The following is a 22,517-nucleotide window of genomic DNA, read 5'->3' on the forward strand; positions in this document are numbered from 1 at the left end:
TCGGTTTTCTTTTTTTTGTAAAAGTTTTTATTTTTCCATTTTTAGTTTTAAGGCATTGTTAAAAGCTTATGAGTGACGCATGACGCATGAAGGAAAAGCATAATAATGCATATCACTAAATTCGAAATCATTTTTGTCACTACACAAACACAAAATCTATCCTCCGCCCCGCCACTGACCCAATCCCTCAACCCCCCGATCACTCAACCTCACAGCACATCAACCACTGATGACGGAACCCTTCGACCCTGAACCCTGAACCACCAACCCTTCAACTGCCATTTCCCGACTCCTCAGTAGTACACTGACATATACGCTAGCGTGTGCGTAACTTACTTTCTATGCATCTCGCTCGTACTGTACTGGCATCCCATTAGTGCGAGCGAGATGTATAGAAATTAAGTTACGAAGACGTTAGCGAATATGTAGTATCAAACTCGTGGTAAGGCTACAGTTGTACTTCATCAAATTGGTGATTTTCGGGAGGAAATGCTTGAGTTACTATAGAAAACAACGATGTCGCCATACTCGTGCCTTTAAAAATTGAGGAGTTCCCTCATTTCCTTATGAATTCCGTCATCAGATTAGAACCAACAATATTATGGGAACACCTTGGAGGTAACTTCGTTCAAACAAAACAAGAATTACTCAAATCGGACCACGGATTCCGGAGTAATCTACATTTATAAAATCATCATCATTATCATCAATAATCATCATCATCAGCTCCACTCCATCAAATTAGTGGTTTTCAAGAGGAAATGCTTGATTTGCTTAAGAAAATACCATGGGTGGCGCCACTGTCATCAATAGCAGCAAATTTAAACTGCTCCGTTAAATTTTATTAATTATAATTATTTTAGTGCATATATTTTGGTCATAAACAAATTATTTTATTTTATTGAAGTGATAAAGTGACACCGTGACCAAAAAAGCGATAAAAATGCCACCAACAAAAGCTAAACAAAAAGAAAAGTGTAGTGACGGAAAGTTGACGGACGTTATTTTGAATTTACAAAGTACTATTCTGGAAATGAAACAAAAAATGGATAACACGTATGATTTAATTAAATGCCAACAACAAGAACTGGTAAGACAAAAACAAATACACTCCCAGATATTACAAATACTAAAGCACAATCAAACTGACCTTGATATACTACAGGCAAAGACACCGCAATTAAATGACTCTGGTCCAGAAGCACTTAATTTCATTGATGACACTGTACATGGAACACAAGAACCGACCAAAGAGCACACTGCATCAAAGCATGACATATCTTGCACGACACCTACAGGACCCACAGATCAAATGCCAGCGGAAATGCAGCGGCTCCGGACCCGTACCAGTCGTAAACTGCAGTCGGAGGGGCTCTTAGCTCAACCATCGTTATCACCAGACAACATGTCCTCTGTGCCACCTGTCAGTGCAGCATCCAACCCAGCTGCCGCCCATCCTCCCGTCTGGCAATCCGTCACTCAAGATGCAGTACCTCCAAAACGAGCTATATCTGCAGGAGTAGTGCAGAAGGAGTCAGGTTCTCTTGTGGCAGGTACACCAGCTGCAGCATTCACTAAACAGGCACCTCCTGCTGCGTCATCGGCCCCAAAAGCACCTTCTGCAATGTGCATCTCACTGGCACCTCCTGATCCTGCATATGGTCCACTGGCAGCACGTGATGCTATTACGTGCGCTCCACTGGCAGCCCCGGTGCCCGTAGCTCCGACGGAGCAACGCGAGGGACTGCGGGCAGCTACGCCACGGTCTGTTAGTCTGCACGTCTTCAACCTGAACGTAGAAACCAGCTGTGAAGACGTCGTTCATCACATCCAAACCAGTATCGGGGTCCAGGTAGATAGGTGCGAACAGCTGAAGGTCACGAGGGGTCATTACTCGTCATTCAAGATCGATGTGCCGGCGAATAAAGTAGGTGTAGTTCGTAGTCACAAACACTGGCCGGCTGGCGTGTCCATCAGGCACTTCAACACAGTCGAGTCAAAAAACTACCTAATAAGCAGCGGCGACCGACCACCACGCTAGCAAAATCTTCATGTTTTAAAATCGTGCACCAAAACGTCAGATCATTTTGCGGCAAAACTGGGTTACTAGACTTGCTAAATAACTCCGAAAATCCCGATGTATTGGCCTGTAGCGAGACTTGGTGCAAGAAATACGAAATAGAACGAGTTAGGTTATGTGGTTATCGGCTTGCAAATAGCTACTGTCGCACGAATATAGAACATGGCGGTGTGGCGCTGTACACACGGGCCGATATTGAGTACCGCCAACGAAATGACCTACAGAGCCTGGCCATCGAATTTCATATAGAGTTTACTGCAATTGAAATTTGTAAAATAAGTTTAATAATAATTGTGTTGTACCGCACTGGAAACGGTAGTAGCGTAGAATTGCCGTTTCTGCCTCAGACTCCTCAGAGTAGGTATTTAAATCCCCCCGCGGGGTGGGGGGGAGGGGGAGTGGCCTTGAGGGGGTGGGAGAGGGGACGAGTGGGAGGGGGTGGGGGAGGGGAGGGAGTGAGGGGAGGGGCAGGGGTGAGGGGGAGGGGTGACGGGGGAGGGGAAGGGGGAGGGGGAGGGGAGACGGGGGAGGGGAAGGGGGAGGGGGAGTGGCCTTGAGGGGGTAGGGTGAGGAGGGGAGGGTGCCTAGCGGGGTGAGGGGAGAGGGGAAGCGCCTCGGCGACACGTGAGCATTCAAGGTCAATGCCGCGGGAGGGGTGAGGGGTAGGGTGATGGAGCGAGAGGGAAGCGAACAAAATATGTGTGACAAGGACAAACGATAATAGCGCTTTCGCTGTTACTCCTACTGAAAGATACAAGACTATCGTGTTCGGTCATTTCCCCCCGCGCCTCATGCCAGATGCAGTTATATCCTAGAATCATGCGTTGGGTACATGCATCGGCCCGCAGGGTGTGATGCGGGGTGTGGCGGGGAAAGGGGAGACTCGCGCGCCCAGGTGTGCTCGTCAAGGCCACGACACTTGCGCACGGGGAAATGAATCAAGGTTTATTTAAAAACCTATACACTTCTTTTTTTTAATTGGGAATGGGGAATTGCGCAATAATGTGGGGAATGGTCAAAAAAAAGTTTAAAAGTGAATGAGTAACATTTTATTTATTCAATTACACATGTCAAAAATTTAAAAATACACAATGTTAAAAGTAAAATTATTAATAAAAACTAATCCACGTTAAAATAATAAATGCATTAACATTATTAAACATCTACTATAATCTATTACAACATAAATAAACAAGTCAATCAAAATAAAACAAAAAACCTCAGTCAATAATTATTACTTAATGTTATAATGTCCCCATGCAAGCATTGTTCAAATTATTGTAATGGGCGGCTTTCGAACTAAGAAAATATGACCAAACATCCTTTTAGATAGCGTTGTGTTTGTGTTTAGTGTGCGTGTTGGCGACATAGGTTTCCAGGCCGTAGAGAAGCATATCTATTTGTTGATGGCGAAGACTTCTGCCTGAAAGATTGAGGCCTGTCTGCCCAAGCTCTGAGCTTATTGCATTGCCTTTCTTGGAACTCTTCAACGTACTTTCGGTCCTTGGTCCATTTGTCTCTTAGGAGAGGTATATCTGGTCTGTGTAGAGTTTGGTAAAATGACATTCGGTGTACGTGTTCACTGTTCAGTGGGCATGCTAAGAGTTATATTTGGTTAATGCTTGAGAGCGCCATGTGCATTTGGCCTGTTTTGTGTGCATATTATGTAGACGCACTGCTTGCCACCATTTGAATATTGTATTTAGAGCTCTTTGCATTAGGTTGGATATCGTGTGGAGGTAGGGGCCTTTGATAAAGGCAAAAGAAAAAGAAGAAGAATTTTTGAGTAGCAACGATGTTAGACTAATAATGGACTGACGGATTTAGGCAACAGAACAGGTCACAACCGAACAGATCATAACAGATCAGGTTAGAACAGAACAGATCACAACAGAATAGGTTACAGCAGAACAGATTAGAACTGAACAGGTCACAACAGGACAGGTTAGAACAGAACAGGTCACAACAGAACGATTATGGAATTAGTCTGTTTTAATTGTGAACAGAATTCCGCCTGGTCCACGCCGAATGAGTATGGTATGGGTATCATAGAGCATTGACTGAATATAATAAACAAATCAGGGAGGCAAAAATGAGGTCATGGAGAAAGTTCCGTTTAGACACGGCAATCGTACGGGGGTGCCAGGCACTCCTCACGCGCACCCGAGTTTCATACATCGTCATTGTTAGTAGCTCGGTACTACTTACAGGGCCAGCGGGTCTTATTTGAATTGTTCTTTGTATTATGGGCAGTTGTATAAAAGTCTGTGACAACCCTACTGTGTTCTTGTGTGGTGTCTGCATTTACGCAAACATCAAAGGTGTCGGTTCACTGTTACTTTTTACACTGTGGTACTCTGAAGATATTGCCCAAACTCATAAAGGAGCAAGAACTTACATAATACTCTCCAAGACACCAACCAACCAACTATCTCAGTCTCCTTAAACACCAGATGGCACATTTATGAACACGGAAGAGGAACTTGCTCAGAGACAGAAAGAGACACCCACTTGCCCGGTTCACACTCAACCAGTAATACACAGCTTTGCGCCCATAGGAATTCTCGAATTCACAGGGCACTGGAATATAGCAACAAACATCTTTATTCTTTAGACTAAACAAAATTAAATGGGCATTGGAAAAATGTAAACCATTTAAATCGGCGGCGCTTTTACAGCAATCTGCATCTGGTCTGGTCATAATATTCCGAGCAAGTTTCACGTGGTAAATCGTACCAGATAAATGGACTCGGGTCAAGGTAAACTTCATACCAAAAGGAGGGAACTACACAGACCAGATATACCTCTCCTAAGAGACAAATGGACCAAGGACCGAAAGTACGTTGAAGAGTTCCAACAAAGGCAATGCAATAAGCTCAGAGCTTGGGCAGACAGGCCTCAATCTTTCAGGCAGAAGTCTTCGCCATCAACAAATAGATATGCTTCTCTACGGCCTGGAAACCTATGTCGCCAACACGCACACTAAACACAAACACAACGCTATCTAAAAGGATGTTTGGTCATATTTTCTTATTTCGAAAGCCGCCCATTACAATAATTTGAACTTTACAGTAAAGGAAATTATGTCGAAATTGCATCTACGATTTTTATTTTTGAAGATAGCCCATCTAGCGTCGCATAGTTGAGCTACAATCACAGAAGTTCTGCTACTCCGCAACATAGATGTCAACCTTATTACATTTAAATAAAGTTGGTTTTTGTACTAAACAATCAAAAAATCCTAGCGAAAATATTGAAATACTAGCTATTGCCCGCGACTTCGTACGCGTGGAATTAGTGACAGCAGCTAAAGTAGGTATAGCGCCTGGATAATGCTAATAGCAATCATTCAATTTGCGCATTACTTACTTCAATTATTAGGCAATTCATTAACTCTTTCAATTCCACCCGCCTTTGCACTCTCTTCAGGGATGATTTCCGACATAAAAACTATCCTATGTCCTTCCCCGGGACACAAACTATCTCTATACCAAATTTCAACTAAATCGGTTCAGCGGTTTAAGCGTGAAGAGGTAACAGACAGACAGACAGACACACTTTCGCCTTTATAATATTAATATACTAGCTTTTACCCGCGACTTCGTCTGCGTGGAATTAGTACCAGCAGCTAGAGTAAATACAGCGTCTGGATAAAATATAATAGCAATTCGAGCATAATATGATTAATTGTTTATACCACTTAACAGGCACTTCATTCATTTTCTCATTTCCACCCCCCTTTTCACCCTATTTAGGGACGACTTCTGACATAAAAACTATCCTATGTCCTTCCCCGAGACTTAAACTGCTGTCAAATTTAAACTAAATCCGTTCAGCAGTTTAAGCGTGAAGAGGTAATAGACAGACAGACAGAGACACTTTCGCATTTATAATATAATATACTAGCTTTTGCCCGCGACTTCGTCTGCGTGGAATTAGTACCAGCAGCTAGTGTAAGTACAGCGCCTGGATAAAATCAAATAGCAATTCGAGCATAATATGCTTAATTGTTTACACCAATTAACAGGCACTTCATTAATTTTCTCATTTCCACCCCCCTTTTCACCCTCTTTAGGGATGACTTCTGACATAAAAACTATCCTATGTCCTTTTCCGAGACTTAAACTACCTCTATGCCAAATTTAAACTAAATCCGTTCAGCGGTTTAAGCGTGAAGAGGTAACAGACAGACAGACAGACACACTTTCGCATTTATAATATTAGTATGGATATATTAATAAGTATGGATGGATGGATAGTATGGAAGAATGGATTGATGAAATAATACTTAGCGATGATATGAAATCCCTCATTGTAATTTTAAACGGATTTGTTTTCACATTGACATTGCTTAACCGCCGCCGTACTGAACTGACAAAAGGGAGCGTGTATGAACTATATGGGGCAGCATAGGAGTCATCAGATTTTTGACGCGAGACGTAAATGTGACGTTTATGCTTCCAATGGAGCCCACAAGATGGCAGAACCTACTATGCACAAGGAAACGTACCCACGAGAACGGCAGATGGTATAGCACTTGCTTTAACCACGTACTTGTGTACATATGTTTCCTCTACATACGATTGTCCACAGTAATTAGCTTTTACCAGTACACAACCTGACTGACTCCCCCGCGGTTTTCATCGATATTTGACAAGTTTTGAGCAGTTACTCCTATATTTACGCTACAGATAGAATTATAAGACAAATAGCTATCTGTTCTTCAATCTTTGATCTCCATTCTTGTCTGCCGCTGCCGGATTTTGAAAGAAATTAATACTTATTTTTGAAGTGAAAACTTCTTTAGCGGCGCTGAGCACTTTTTGAGGTGGGGAAAAAATGATAAACTCGATACAGCGTAACGCGTAACGCGTAACGTAACGCTGACGTCAAGTGTCACGGACAATGTTATTCACCAAATAACTTTAGTCATAACGTATGATACGTTATGACTAAAGTTATTTGGTGAAATCAGGTCAATTATTTAAAACTGGACTTTTATATTAAGCAATAAAGCTCAATATTCTAATCTTGTACGGGCTGAAATACGAGGATCTCACAGTTACATTCTAACTTTATATCACTCAAATATAATTCAATAAAGCTACATCTTGATGAAATCGCTAATAAAAGTGAACTCTAGTACTGGTGAATAAAACTCAAAATATTATGACCAAATATATTTAGACGTGAGGTCTGCAAGGTAACTTTACAATTTCTATTCGAATTTTAAACAATTAACGCTACAAATTTAAGCTCACTGGCCAGCAATTTCGGAACTAAAGTTTTTCAATAGAAAGGAGGATGGGTCAAATTATACATAGTGCTGCAGGCATTTTGGACTAGTCATTGAGTTTTCACTTCTGTCGGCACTCCCTGAGTGCAACCCGTTGTTATTTATTATTTGGGTTCGTCTTTGACGGCTCTAAAACTGGTCAGATATTTAAATTTTAAACTAATTAACACAAAGGTTATGGCTACAAAACCAGTTTTTGGCCTACAATTGTCCAACTTTGATGTCAAATATATCGAAGACAATGAACTTTGAAGTAAATATGGCATACTATATTGCTTAAAGCCGTTGCTATTCCTATGATAAGCTGCAAAATACATTAGAAAATTCAGATTGAAGGTCATTGGCACCTGGGATCCCCTTGACAACGAATTTTGTAAAACCAATTGTTTTCTTTATGTAGCTGGGAAACCGCTCCCCAAACTTGCATCGGGACATTATAAAATACCTAAATGATTGTTAAAATAAATAAATAGTCAATCACTGTTAAACTTTTTTTTATTTCAGACATAAACAGACATACACTTATTCGCAGTCAAAAAACACGTAAGTTCTCTTAATGATTTTCGGGTTCATCACTTCCACGAACCACATCCCCGCGTCTTTCCAGATTAAAGTTTTCTGTTTAAGAGGCACGGAGAGGAATGATCTAATGTTGTGTTTTCTTAGCACCTCCAGCAAAAGCCCCTCCGCATGGTATCCCGAGTGTAACTGAAGGATGGATCTCTGCTCCAGAAGTTCTTTGATCAGCTTCTTGAGATCGATCCGGGCCGCCTCCCACTTGTAAATGTCCACGTCAGGTGCTTGCTCCTCAATTGCTGAGATGAATGCAATATTTGTTTCATCGCTATCTCCACATTTATAATTGTACCCCAACCCCTTGTTACTGAACCACAGCCTCACAACTAGTTCAATAACGTACTCCATTGTTATTTTCAGATTTTTCAATTATTTTGGAATGCGTATGCGCCAGTTGCAGGTTGCTGGTATTGTGATCTCATTTATGATAATAGAATGGGAATATATATACCCGGCAGTCATGAGCGGTGGAGGGAAATGACCAAACGAGATAGTCTTATGTATCTTTCACTAGGAGTAGCAGAGAAAGCGTTATTATTGTTTGTCCTTGTCATACTCGCACATTTTTTTCCCCACAGTAAATTTATAGTTTGTCAAAGGACTGTCTCATTTCAATCATAGAATCATACTATCTTTGTCTTACACTAGTACTAGCATCCAAAAGAATTTCATAAGAGCTTGTTGCTAGGCCTACATGAATAAAGTATATTTTTGATTGAAAAGAATGAGTATAGTTTTCCTGGTTCTTACTGACTGAATTGGTTTGACCAACTATAGTATGGTTTATAGTGGGTAACAAATAACCCGACCAAATTACGTAGGTTATGTTTTGATATGTTGTCAGAAATCTTAAAACGTATTCTCAATTTCATCACATTGCGTATAATCTGTCCTCTCACGGGTGCACGCGAACGGCATGTCTATATTAAATACTAGATAAGAGTATACCCCTCCAACATCGCACGGGTTTCATAACCATGTCACATTACAGAATTTCAGCATTAGTAAAATCTACTTTATTTCTAGTACTTCATTATCTTCTTCTTAGCTTCATTATCAGACTAAGGTTACTTAATTCATGACAGCTGATATTTGCTTTTAATTTCATACATAATTTTAAGGATACGCCTAAATACGGTAAAGTTTAATACATCAAACTCTCTCTGTCAAATTCCACGGTAGGGATTGCAAACCGGATTGATTTTCAATCCGGCCGGATCCGGCCGGATTCTGGCCTCAATCCGGCCGGATCCGGCCGGACCGGATCCGGTTATGTATAAGGATATTAAGGTTAATTAAATGACATATTTTTCAAGTTTTATGCGTTATATGAGAAACAAAGGTTACAAGTTACAAATGTATTCATAAAACAAATATTTGAAGTTAATAAGAAATAACTTTTTAACAATAAAATAAAACTAAGTGCTGATTTAGACGGCGCGCGAACTCGCATGCGATTTTAGTTACAATGCGGACTGTTGGTTACGTCTTACCTCCAATTCAAGTTTCATTACATTGCATCGTCTAATTGAGCCCTAAGTATTAAAAAGTGTCACAATGTTAGTACTGCTCAAATTTACGTTTACAATATACCTAATTATAAATTAGATTACATTCCAAAGCCTGTTAATGGGATAATTATGGGATGGGAATTGGAACTCCTTGAAAGGACAAGTTTTCGTGACTGTTCTTTGATGGAATTATTTGTAACGCTGACATCCATTCTAGTAACATTATATTTTACTTTTAACCAAAATTATATGAAATGCGCTCCAATATTATCTTGCTTAAAAATAGTTTTATAGCCTAAATCATAAATAAATGAATAATCCATGAATAAGTATTTGGGGACAATCTTATACAGATCGACCTACTCGTAGCCCCAAGCAAAGTTTGTACTATGGGTACTAGCTGGGTAGTACTACTAGGCGACAATATATATACGTACCTATAGTAAATTGATAAATACATGCTTATATACATAGAAAACACCCATGACTCAGGAATAAATATCTGTGTTCATCACAGAAATAAATGCCCTTACCGGGATTCAAACCCAGGACCATCGGCTTCATAGGTAGGGTCACTGAATGGTCACTACCCAGCACTAGGCCAGACCGGTCGTTATACATGGCTTCCATGACATCTCCATCCTTTAATTTTTACTTCTAAGTATTTAAGTAAGTAATCGTTGTATCGATATCGTGCCGATTCGTGCCACCAACATGAAAGAAGAGGAAATCCTCTTCTGTTCTCAACCATCGTCATATTAAATACCTTTTCCATTCGTTCTTTATTCTGTTTAAAACCCTTGCTACACGGTCGCCGACAAGCCTTCTAACCGTCTGAGCTTGGTCTATCCTTGGTCAGTTTTGGTCAAATTTTGTTGAAAACAACTGTCTACACGGTCCGGGGCGGACCAAGGCCACGCGGTCTGAAGGCTTGTCGGCGACCGTGGAGCAAGGGCTTAACTTCTTTCTTCTATCCGTCACCTTTATCTCACCTAAAACGCATAGTAGGTGCTGTGTACGGTCTTTAAAAAATAATAATAATAATAATAAATAATAATTTTCCCGGATCCGGTCCGGATCCGGTGATTTTAACCGGATCCGGTAGCTCCAGAAAAGTGCTGGATCCGGCCGGATTACCGGATCCGCCGGACCGGATTGCAATCCCTATTCCACGGTGAATGGCAAATAGTCATTTCATAATAGAAAGTTTACAATCACATACGACTTTTTGTTTTCGAACGTCACGGTCAACGTCCCAACGGTTGGCTACTCGCAAGCGTGTACACATCTTGAAGTTGCAGGCATCCATAGGCTACGGTGGCTGCTTACTATCAGGCGGAGCCGTCTGCTTGTTTGCCACCGACGTGGTATAAAGAAAAGCATCATCATCATAAAGAAAACGCCGAGTACATATTTTAAAAGGAACATATTGGGCCTTTTTGCAATTTCATAGGCAGCGGATGTCTTTGGAACTAACTAGCGGTGTCCACTGACGAGGCGCCACTAGCGACCTCTATACATTTGATGGAGAACTATAACTTACCATGAACCCCCTCTGACACTATTTTCTATTGGCAGACTTTTTTAGAACTAATCATTAGTGACATCTATCCATTTCATAGCGAATGTTTTTGGAACTAACTAGCGGTGTCCACTGACGAGGCGACACACTCGCGACATCTATACCTTTAAAGGAATCAACAACTAACTCACATACAAAGTGGCGCCATCTAGCGGTTTGCTATTTTAGCGGCTTTGAGCAATCGGTGCAAGTGTACTCGGTGCAAGTGTACTCGGTGCAAGTGTACTCGGTGCAAGTGTACTCGGTGCCGCGCCGATTGAACGAAGGGGCATGGAGCAAAATATTGTAAGCGCCATGAGTATCTAACGTGGATTAGTTTTTATTAATAATTTTACTTTTAACATTGTGTATTTTTAAATTTTTGACATGTGTAATTGAATAAATAAAATGTTACTCATTCACTTTTAAACTTTTTTTTGACCATTCCCCACATTATTGCGCAATTCCCCATTCCCAATTAAAAAAAAGAAGTGTATAGGTTTTTAAATAAACCTTGATTCATTTCCCCGTGCGCAAGTGTCGTGGCCTTGACGAGCACACCTGGGCGCGCGAGTCTCCCCTTTCCCCGCCACACCCCGCATCACACCCTGCGGGCCGATGCATGTACCCAACGCATGATTCTAGGATATAACTGCATCTGGCATGAGGCGCGGGGGGAAATGACCGAACACGATAGTCTTGTATCTTTCAGTAGGAGTAACAGCGAAAGCGCTATTATCGTTTGTCCTTGTCACACATATTTTGTTCGCTTCCCTCTCGCTCCATCACCCTACCCCTCACCCCTCCCGCGGCATTGACCTTGAATGCTCACGTGTCGCCGAGGCGCTTCCCCTCTCCCCTCACCCCGCTAGGCACCCTCCCCTCCTCACCCTACCCCCTCAAGGCCACTCCCCCTCCCCCTTCCCCTCCCCCGTCTCCCCTCCCCCTCCCCCTTCCCCTCCCCCGTCGCTCCTCCCCCTCATCCCTGCCCCTCCCCTCACCCCCTCCCCTCCCCCAACCCTCCCACTCCTCCCCTCTCCCACCCCCTCAAGGCCACTCCCCCTCCCCCCCACCCCGCGGGGGGATTTAAATACCTACTCTGAGGCAGAAACGGCAATTCTACGCTACTAACGGTGACTTTGAAATTTACTTAGATAAGTTAGAACTATTATTAGATAGATTAATAAAAGAGAATAAAAGTTTCATTCTAGTCGGCGACCAAAATGTCGATTTCATGTCAGAGAACGTATCGAGGCGGCGGGTAAACGAAATCTTACAAATGTATGGGTGTAAAAACTGTGTCGAGTTTCCGACCCGTGTGTCCGCGCACAGCTCGACCTGCATCGACTGCGGGCTGGTACCGCGCGAGTACCGGGGCGTTGAGACCCGCCCGCTAGATACCCCAATCAGCGATCATAACGCACAGGTATTCACCCTCCCTACTACACGACAAACACTTGAACCAAACAGTTTCATGCAAAAAAGACTATTTACTGACGAATCATTAATTACTTTTTATATTGACATTGAAAATTATAATTGGAATTTTGTCTATAATGACGTAATTTCTATAAATGACAAATTCGACAAATTATTTAATATTTTAATGTACTATATTGATATTCACTTTCCAATGAAAAATATTTTAGCTAAGAAAAACAAACATGCACCATGGATTACAGAAAAAGTCTTTCTAAATTGATTACCAACTACAATGACTTGACAGTAATGAAACAACAGTACCCAGATCTTGAAAATCTCGCGGAGTGCATCAGCCACCAAGCAGATTGCATTAAGTCAGAAACTCTAACTGCCCGTCGAGAATACTTTGGAGATCGTATAGCCAATAGTAAAAACCCATCAAAGGAAATGTGGCGTATAGTAAATGATGAGTCATCTGCAAAACCATTACGACATACTATTTCACTCAGGGATGAAAAAGGAAATGATTTGCCCTGCAGCGACGTACCGGAAGTATTAAATCGACACTTTCTGACGGTAACATCAAAATATAAATTAAATATTAACAAATTAGACTCTGTGGAGCACGTTAGGCATCATCTAAGAAACAAAAACGTTCCTAATTTCATTTTGCCAAAAATCACACTCACAGACCTAAACCGCACTCTGAGATCCATGGTAAAAACACGACAGACACTAGATATCTACGATATTTCCCTAAACATACTCGAGTGCATCTGGCCAGTCGTCGCAGGGCTACTAGTAGAACTCATTAATACCATGTTCTCGTGCGGTGAGTACCCGGACGTACTGAAAAGCACTCGAGTATGTCCTGTCTATAAGGGAAAAGGTGAAAAAACTGCTGTGGACAATTACAGGCCCATCACTATTGTCCCCAACATCTCTAAATTAGTCGAATCAATTGTATCAAATAGTTTAATGCATCACTTAGAGACAAATGACCTACTGACGGACAGACAGTTTGCGTATAGAAAAAATAGGTCCACCACAACAGCTGCATATGAAGTATATGATTGCATAGCTACGGCGTTAGATGAAAAGGACAAACCGGCAGGGGTATTCTGCGACTTGTCTAAAGCCTTCGACGTTATAAATCATGACTTACTGTTAGAAAAGATCGGAAACTATGGAATCGCTAATAACACCCATAAATTATTTAAATCGTTCCTTCGAAATAGACGGCAGACAGTGGAGGTCAAAATTAAGGGCAAAAGTGTTAAATCCGACGCAGGTATACTGGAAAAAGGAATACCAAGGCTCCGCGCTCGGAAATACCCTATTTTTAATATTCATTAACGATCTCCCTTCCTCTATTGATGATGGCAAGATGGTGTTGTTCGCTGATGACACCACCGTGGTAGTGAAGGCGCATACGTACTCGCAGCTCGAGGAAGAAATAGCAAATACATGCACCCAACTTCATGAGTGGTTCTCAGCGAACGGCCTCATCCTCAACGTCACAAAATCGAATATAATGCTTTTTTCCGCAAGTTCTTCGATTAATATTCCGCAAATACAGATTCCACTTCCAAGGTGTGATTCGTGCAGATTCCTTGGATTTACCGTTGACGCAAAACTAAAATGGAAAGAACACATTAACAACTTGTGCGAAAAGCTTAGTAGTGCTATATTTGCGATGCGCAAAATAAAGCCAATTATTTCAAAAAATATGCTGCTTCAAGTATACTACTCCTATTTTCAATCACTCATGGCGTACGGTATTATTTTATATGGAAATTGCACAGAATCAGAGAGGGTGTTCAAATTACAAAAAAAGGCCTTACGTGTATGTGACGATTACACAATAAACAGTACGACGCAACTACCCGCTAGCTTCACTCCGTGGAGAAGTGTCATGGCGAGTGGGTAGCTGGCGGAGTGCACGAGTGATAACAGTTGTTTCATTTGATCACCCAGTACACAACGGAGCCTGGAGTGCCTGGACGTCACAGATGGCGACGAGGGTAAAATATTACAAAAAATTACGGAAAGGAAAGGTAACGGTGGCGGAAAAAAAAAACAAATCTAAGGTATGGAAATCCTAACCTAATAGCTACCGTATTTGTCCATTTCCTCCCGAGCTGCCGATTGTATTCAGGTAATACAAAATTTTGGGCGAGGTGATATTCTGTGTAACGATTGACGTACGGTTGTACATGATACGAAAATATTAAAACTGCAACGATTTTGCTAGGCGGTACTTACGTAAGTAGGTTATGAAATTCCAAACTCACGTAAGAGGAGTATTAAAGAAACGAATGCAGAATTTAAATATTACTGTAAAAACGTACATCTAGTACCTATACCTAATTTTATAGTTTTGTTTACAATCAATGTTAATAAAAACAATTATGTATATGCACAGTTGATTTTGTCGACTGTTTACATAAGAACAGTGGTTAACTTTACAACTATTATTGAGTAAATAATTGATGATACGTAGCTCGGGAGGAATGTTTACTAAGCAAAGAAGAAATATACGCGTGCTTATTACACTAACTCTTTGACAATGGCTACTGTGCGTGAGCCTGGTTACCAAATGTAAATCCAAAAGTGTAATCAATGCAAGATGGATCAATAATTGGGGTCACTACAAAAAATAATGTACTCATGTTACATTATTCCTATGATGTGGCACCGACGTACTAGCCATGAATTTTTCCATGAAATGGCAGAAACGAATATGCTGATGGTTTGCGTGTTACAAATACAGGTGGTACATGGTTTATTTTCTGACTCAAAATCGTATATTAGAATTCATATGATATAAAGGGTAAATAATCAAACTACCTTCGCGGAAATCATGATTATTATGAGTTGTGTATTTACCGTTCATACTTAAAATATACCGACCTATTTAGTCGTGTAATTAAATACTAAGATATTTTTACATGAGGGAACGTATAGAGAAACCTGCATATCAAGTCGGTATAGTTGTATACATTTTATGGACCTTATGTCCTAAAAGAAATATTGTTCGGTTAAAATAACCAGTTATAATCAATTGAAATGCTATTTGTGACGTCTAGGTTCTGTTGTATTACAAGGTGATAAATAAAACTCAGTTGGTCAGTCACGTGTGCTCCGCGACCCGCCTGTACGCCATGACAGTTGACAACAGAATGTCGACTTGCAGGTAGTTCGCATTGCACTTTTATTGTATAAACGTCACATCTCTTCCTTTTTATAATGATTTATTTAATTTATTTTTTGCGTTAGCCATGCAACAATAGTTCAGTCATCTCACATCTGTTTATCTTATAACTGCTAGGTTAATTTAGATTCTAATTCCGACATACTACCACCGGTTCGGAAAACAGCGTTAACCTCAGACCCGAGAAGAACCGGCGGAAGAAACTCGGCGAGGTGTGGATATATTCATTTCTCAACAGTTCAACAATAAACATTATTTAACAATATAACCTTGGAATATTTACACTATTCCTAGTATCTCTCTCAGTTGCTTAGCGGTCAGCTGGAAGAGATCCTTTAAAGGGATGAGTTCGCCTTTGTACACATTTATTCTATTCTCTTATTGTTATGTACTTGTTTAGCGTAATAAAGTGTTTTAATACAATTATGGTTTTACTTTTACAATATCAGTCTCTCTCCTTCTCCTTTTTTCAGTTTTGAATTTTGAGTCTGCTTTCTTTTATTCAAAATGATAATAACTCGAGGTTTAAATATCTTACGAGTTTAACCTTAATTGATACATATTTTCTTTGGATGCTTACACTTTTCTAGGTATTTTCATTAGCGTTCAAGCTATATACATGTTTCACACAATTAATACCTATTTCGTGAATTTCCAATAAAATTGTAACATACAGGTCGCTTTCCAATAACATCTCGTACATGTACATTATTTATTGGCAACAACTGATTTCCTCAGTTTTACTTGGCTGTTTGATAGGTAATATAGTATAATATATAGATATAATGCAATTTATAATATACGTAAATGGTCCAATGTTAAGTAAGGTAAAAAGTCATACCAGATATCACAACCTACTTAGTTTTACTTGTGTACTGGTATGTTATTTACGCAAACCATGATCTATACAAATAGATTTCTATTACTCGGGTAAAATGATGTAGGTACCTACATATTTGACGGTTATTATTATAAATTGCATTGGATACATTATTTTATTACCGTTTTTTAATTATAATACTTGCTGAATACAGTATTGACCTCAATTATATTCAAGTATGGTATACCGACCTACTGTTAATCTAGCAACTTAATGTTACTTATACAATGAATGATATTATTTATGTTATGAAAACAACTTTAATCCCTGCTTACATTTGGAAGTTGATTTTAGCCTTGACTATAGTCTACAGTAGCCCTTGACTACAATATACACAGCCTTAATTTGACCATGGTTACAGTCACATTAATATATTTTTTTTTATAGACATTTTGCTTCCCTTAGGTTCAATTACTTACAGATATATTATAGAGCAAAACTAGCACCTGTGTATGTTCATTTTGATGGTGGCATATATTGTTTAACTCTAATTATGTATATTTTACAAGGAACCAATGGAATTTCATTACCATGAACATTTACTTTATTATTATTCCGTTGCTTTAATAAAACCCTAGGCCATTTTGGGTTTTAGTTCATACTTGGTACTTAGTACCTGTACGATAATTAAACAACGACTTAAGTAAATAACTCTTTGATAATATATATGTACTCTTGCAAATATAGAGGCTCGATCTGCAACCTCAATTTACAAGGTTTGTTTGATTTTGTTAGTTTCAACCTCAACTAGGCAAACTGCAATTTGGTGCAATCTTAATATTTATTAATATTAATATTTAATATTTAATCAAGATCACGTCTGGTCCTTACGTTTTTATACGTACACAGTATAAATTTCCCACTAACGTGCCTTTTTATTACACTTAATTAAAACTCATCTCTATCTGGGTAACTGTCCGATATTGACGCCATCGCTTGGCCGTCCATTTTACGGATTTGGTTACTATGTTCGTATGTGTATGTTTTCACTATTAGGAACAAGTCATATATAAAGTAGCGCAGTGGGAGTGCAAGGTTTCACGCATCGTCACTGATTGGTACTTTGTATTTTTTTCAGCATTTACTTTAGATACCTACACAATGTGTGGCATTGTGACGGACCCAGTGTCTATTTATTTACCTTAAATTGACCTTTGACCTGATTGTAAATTTATAGAATTACTATTGTGTTCTTTTGGCACTAAAATTAGTTGATTGGCTTTAGGTAATTTATTTATTTTTAAAATTATTGTGTTCTTTTGGCACTAAAATTAGTTGATTGGCTTTAGGTAATTTATTTATTTTTGGACTTTAATTTAGTCGGCCCGTCGACTTTTATCGGTACTGATTTAGTCCTAGTGCAGCTTTGCATTTTGAATTGGCCTTTGTAGGCACATTTATCACATGCCGGCACATTTTATCTTTTAGGGGGAAGGCGGCGCCATTATCGCAATCCTGTCTACCTGTTTGTTATGTTTGCCCAAAAACTCTTTCAGTTGCCTCCTAACATTTTATCAAATTTGTTCCCATAATCACTTGTTTCTTGTAACTGAAACCCCTAGATTCAATATTTTCCTTTAGATCGGCGGAGGCTCAATTTTCCGCATTGAAATCACATTTAGAATCATTAGGAATAGATTAGATTAGAAATTTCCAAAGTACCATTCTTGTTGCATCAGTCGAAACACGAATCGTTCATACAAACTCTGTTTTTGCGAAAAGTATTCTTATAATTTGTCGACAGCAACTTTAAAAATGTCCATTACGCTAGCTTCTGAAACGTGCGTACTTGGAAGAGTGCTCGCAGTTAGCAGGCACACGACACTCAGGCACATTCTAAAGCGGACAATTAAGACATCATTGTAATACTATCCGTAAGTAAGCACGGAACATGTGCGTTAGGTAAGTACCTCCTAACTACCGAGTTTCTGTACTTAAGGAGTTATCGAAGTAACCTAACGTGTAACAAACAGAACAGGTAGACACATATACATAGGATTGGACCCCAAGACATACATTAAAGTTCAACGAGTCTTTGTGACAATAACCTGAGTTTCACTCCTTAACGTTAATTATAGTCACATATTACTAACAATTTAAATTTTATGGATTTTTTTATGAGCTATATTTATTTTTAATTCTGAAGAACTTATCATTTGCACTACATGGGCCGATATCCCATGCAGCACTCGCGGAGTTTTCACTCCAATGGTATTTCCTTATTCGGACTTAGGTTCCACTCACGGAGTCTTCACTCCAATTGTAGGTATTTATTTATACGGAACTCGTATCTTGCATAAACTATACATTAATACCATTGTCTTTTCAGCCTATGAAACTCGACTTTTCTAGTTTTCATATTTATAGGCAAGGTTGTGTCAATGTCTAGTTAGTTATTTTAAATACACCATAGTCGGCATCAGCAACCCCGCCCCACCACCATAACCGCGGTACTTGCATTTGAAAACTCGTTTAAATAATTAAATAAAGAACTTATTTAAGGAGGACAAGATAAGCATTTCATGAGTTTCCAAATGTAATCGATCACCGCGCAATCATTGCTGGCGCGGCAGAATTATTAAGCATAGCCATACCTTCCCAAGGCCCACGGTCCTACCAGCTGTAGTAGGTACTTTCTAAGTTCGGTGGAAGAATTTTTTTACATTTATTCGGAAAATGTTTTTTTTTTTATTATAATTATTTTCAACAAAATCTGTTTACTGCACACATGTACGACTCTAGATTCTTCAGACTCTCAAGACTCTTAGACCCTTTAGACTTCTTTAGACTATTTAAAGTCTTACAATCTTTAGACTCTAACTTAGATTCTGTAGTCTCTTTACTTTTTAGACTATTTAGACTCTTTACTCTTTAATCTCTTGAGACTCTGACTCTTTAGACTTTTTAGACTATTTAGACTCTTTAAACGCTTTAGACTCTTTAGACTCTTTAGACTCTTTAGACTCTTTAGACTCTTTAGACTCTTTAGACTCTTTAGACTCTTTAGACTCTTTAGACTCTTTAGACTCTTTAGACTCTTTAGACTCTTTAGACTCTTTAGACTCTTTAGACTCTTTAGACTCTTTAGACTCTTTAGACTCTTTAGACTCTTTAGACTCTTTAGACTCTTTAGACTCTTTAGACTCTTTAGACTCTTTAGACTCTTTAGACTCTTTAGACTCTTTAGACTCTTTAGGTTTAAACTCTTAAGACTTTAGGTTCTTTAATCTAACTTATTTTTATTTTTTATTTCCTTATACATATATTATGTGATGTGAAAAGCAGTATGGGTCACATATGGTAGCAAAATTATTTTCACTTTGGGCGTTAACACTTGAATCCCTCACTACGCTCAGTATTCCATTTTAATACCTCGCTTCGTTCAGGATTCAATGTTTGCCGTCGCCGTAACCATGACATTTTGCTCCTTAGCGACACAACCTAATGTTTAATTGAAGCAGAGTTGCATCTGTTTTGCTTCGTTCCATTTTAAACAAAACAAAATCAACCCTGAATCCTACACTATAGATTCAAATTTCAATAGCAAATTTCAGACTTTTTCCTTGTATGGCTGGGCCCCAGGAGGGTGAGTGCAATATTAACACAACAACATTTACAACCATAAAAGTATTCCATTTTTGGAGAATACTCGTATTAAGCTTAAGCTTTACGACAAATTTCACCGACAGTATCAGTTTGTTTACTTATTTTTCCTTTTGCATTATAGAAACAAGACCCAGATAATATTATGCTGATTTGGTTAAATAATTTAAATGCATATCTAACTAGCACACGTAAGCTAAGTAGCACCATGTTGTATAGCAGATGATCTGTTGATTTTTATTGAGTCTGACGCTAAATAAAGCGTACACTTATTATTTATTTAGGTAGATAACTTCTGGTTAAAAGTGTTAACCCTATTATGTGAACTATTATTAAGCATTTGTCGTTAATTTGATACATTTGTGAGCTAATAATAAACTACAGCGCACCCAGATATTGTTTCAACAACCGTTAACGCAGACAGCACCACGTTGGTATACTTAGTTACCTGTAGTAAATTACCGGTGAACAGACATATTCAGCACTACACAGCAATATGCGCGACAGTTTATTTATGATACGTATAACTTAATTATAGTTTTACACGCTTCCTTAAATACACAGTCGCTATAAAAGTTTTATTTCTATTTTATAATAACTTATTTTACTGTATTTGGCTTAATTTCTGTTCACCGACCCATTTTTTGGAAAGGTAAAAGCATTAAATTGTATTTAAACTGAATAAGACGTTGAAATGTGCCCTATAGTAATAATATTAGCGTAAAAATAGTTCTTTTCTCGATCAAAATATAGTTTAAATACCAGAAGTGTACCTTATAAAGATGTTTATGTGCTCAGAGCTATAATACATGATCAAACGAACTTCAAAGTGAAGTTCGATCAGTATTATATGAGTAAGCTTCATTCGAAGATATAAAAACCAGGTAGTCCTTTAACCTACTAGGCAACTCATCGCATGTTTAAAGTGGGTAGAAAAAACTTTAACTCGAACAGGTCTATCCCCACTTTTCCACCTAGCCTTGGTGGGTAGTAAGGCTTGCCGCCATTGCTCATTATTTTTAGAGACTATAAGTACTTTCTAAAGCAAAACTTTCTTTCTGGGTCTATGGGAGGGAGGGAAATTATATCTTCGAATGAAGCTTACTCATATAATACTGATCGAACTTCACTTTGAAGTTCGTTTGATCATGTATTATATTTCTTAAGCTTCATTCTTCAGATATAAAAACCAGGTAGATGTTAAGAGTTGAAAGTTTTGCTGCATTTCGCATGCAATAAAAAACTAAATTTTTATCCAATTATCATCATATATTTTGAAAAAATAGTTATAGGTACAATTATTCAACTATAATAACAGTTAATCGTCATCCGGAAGGCAAATGGCTCTGGCAAAATTGCCTTCATCAATCAATTGGCGATGGTAAAATCTAGCGAATGTTTCTGATGTTTTCGACCAGCCTGCAGCTTTCCGGATAGCATCGAGCGAAATGCCCGCGCGGTGTGCGGCAGACGTCGCAGCATGACGCGTGCTATGTGCGCTAAATGTTGCGACGTCAATGCCGCTCTCGCCAAACACTTCCACCTGCTAATGGATTGAGCAGATGCGTTTTTGTAAGGTCTTTTAAATGTTAATAAAAGATTTTGGACACTTTCATTTCTGAATTCTGATGTTACATAAAGATAATCTTCTATAACAGTCGCGGGGCATATTTTTTTTTTTTTTTTTTTTTTATTGAGAAACAAACAGTCTTAGAATAAACATATGAGCAACTTAGCTAGTAGCTACAAATTAATTTCGGTATAGACCTATAGTTCCCTAATTTACAAAGATAATTTACAAATGTATAAAATTAGTGTAAACTTATAGTACCCAATTACATAAAAATGTAAAAGAGAAAAGACTCAAATTACAAGTATGCGGTTGCTTGCAACATTTCACACTTTCTTTACTTCAACAAAGAATATACAGTTTTCTTAAACAGACCTAATGAACTGCCAAACAAGTCTGCGTCCATACATTTTTCATTGTACTGCTTACATGCGCGCCCAATATATGAATGCTGTGCGTGTTTCGTTCTGCTGTTAGGAATGCTAAATAATGCCTTACTACGACAACTACGTTCATTCCTACGGGGAACACGGAAGCCAATTTTATGTAATAAGTCGGGGGCATCTACGACATTATTAATAATTTTGAATAAAAATACCAAATCTGTACATGACCGCCTAAGTGAAAGCGGCTGGATATTATGATGTGTAGCCGAGGAAGCGTAATTTACATAGTTCCGACCTACTCGAAATTCCAGTCCTTTAATAAACTTTTTCTGCAGTCTTTCAATTCGAGTCTTATGGACATTATAGAAAGGATTCCATACTACAGAGGCAAATTCCAATCTACTACGAACGTAACTAT

The sequence above is a fragment of the Cydia splendana genome, unplaced genomic scaffold (assembly GCF_910591565.1).
Source record: "Cydia splendana unplaced genomic scaffold, ilCydSple1.2 scaffold_50_ctg1, whole genome shotgun sequence".
In the NCBI taxonomy this organism is placed as follows: Eukaryota; Metazoa; Arthropoda; class Insecta; order Lepidoptera; family Tortricidae; genus Cydia; species Cydia splendana.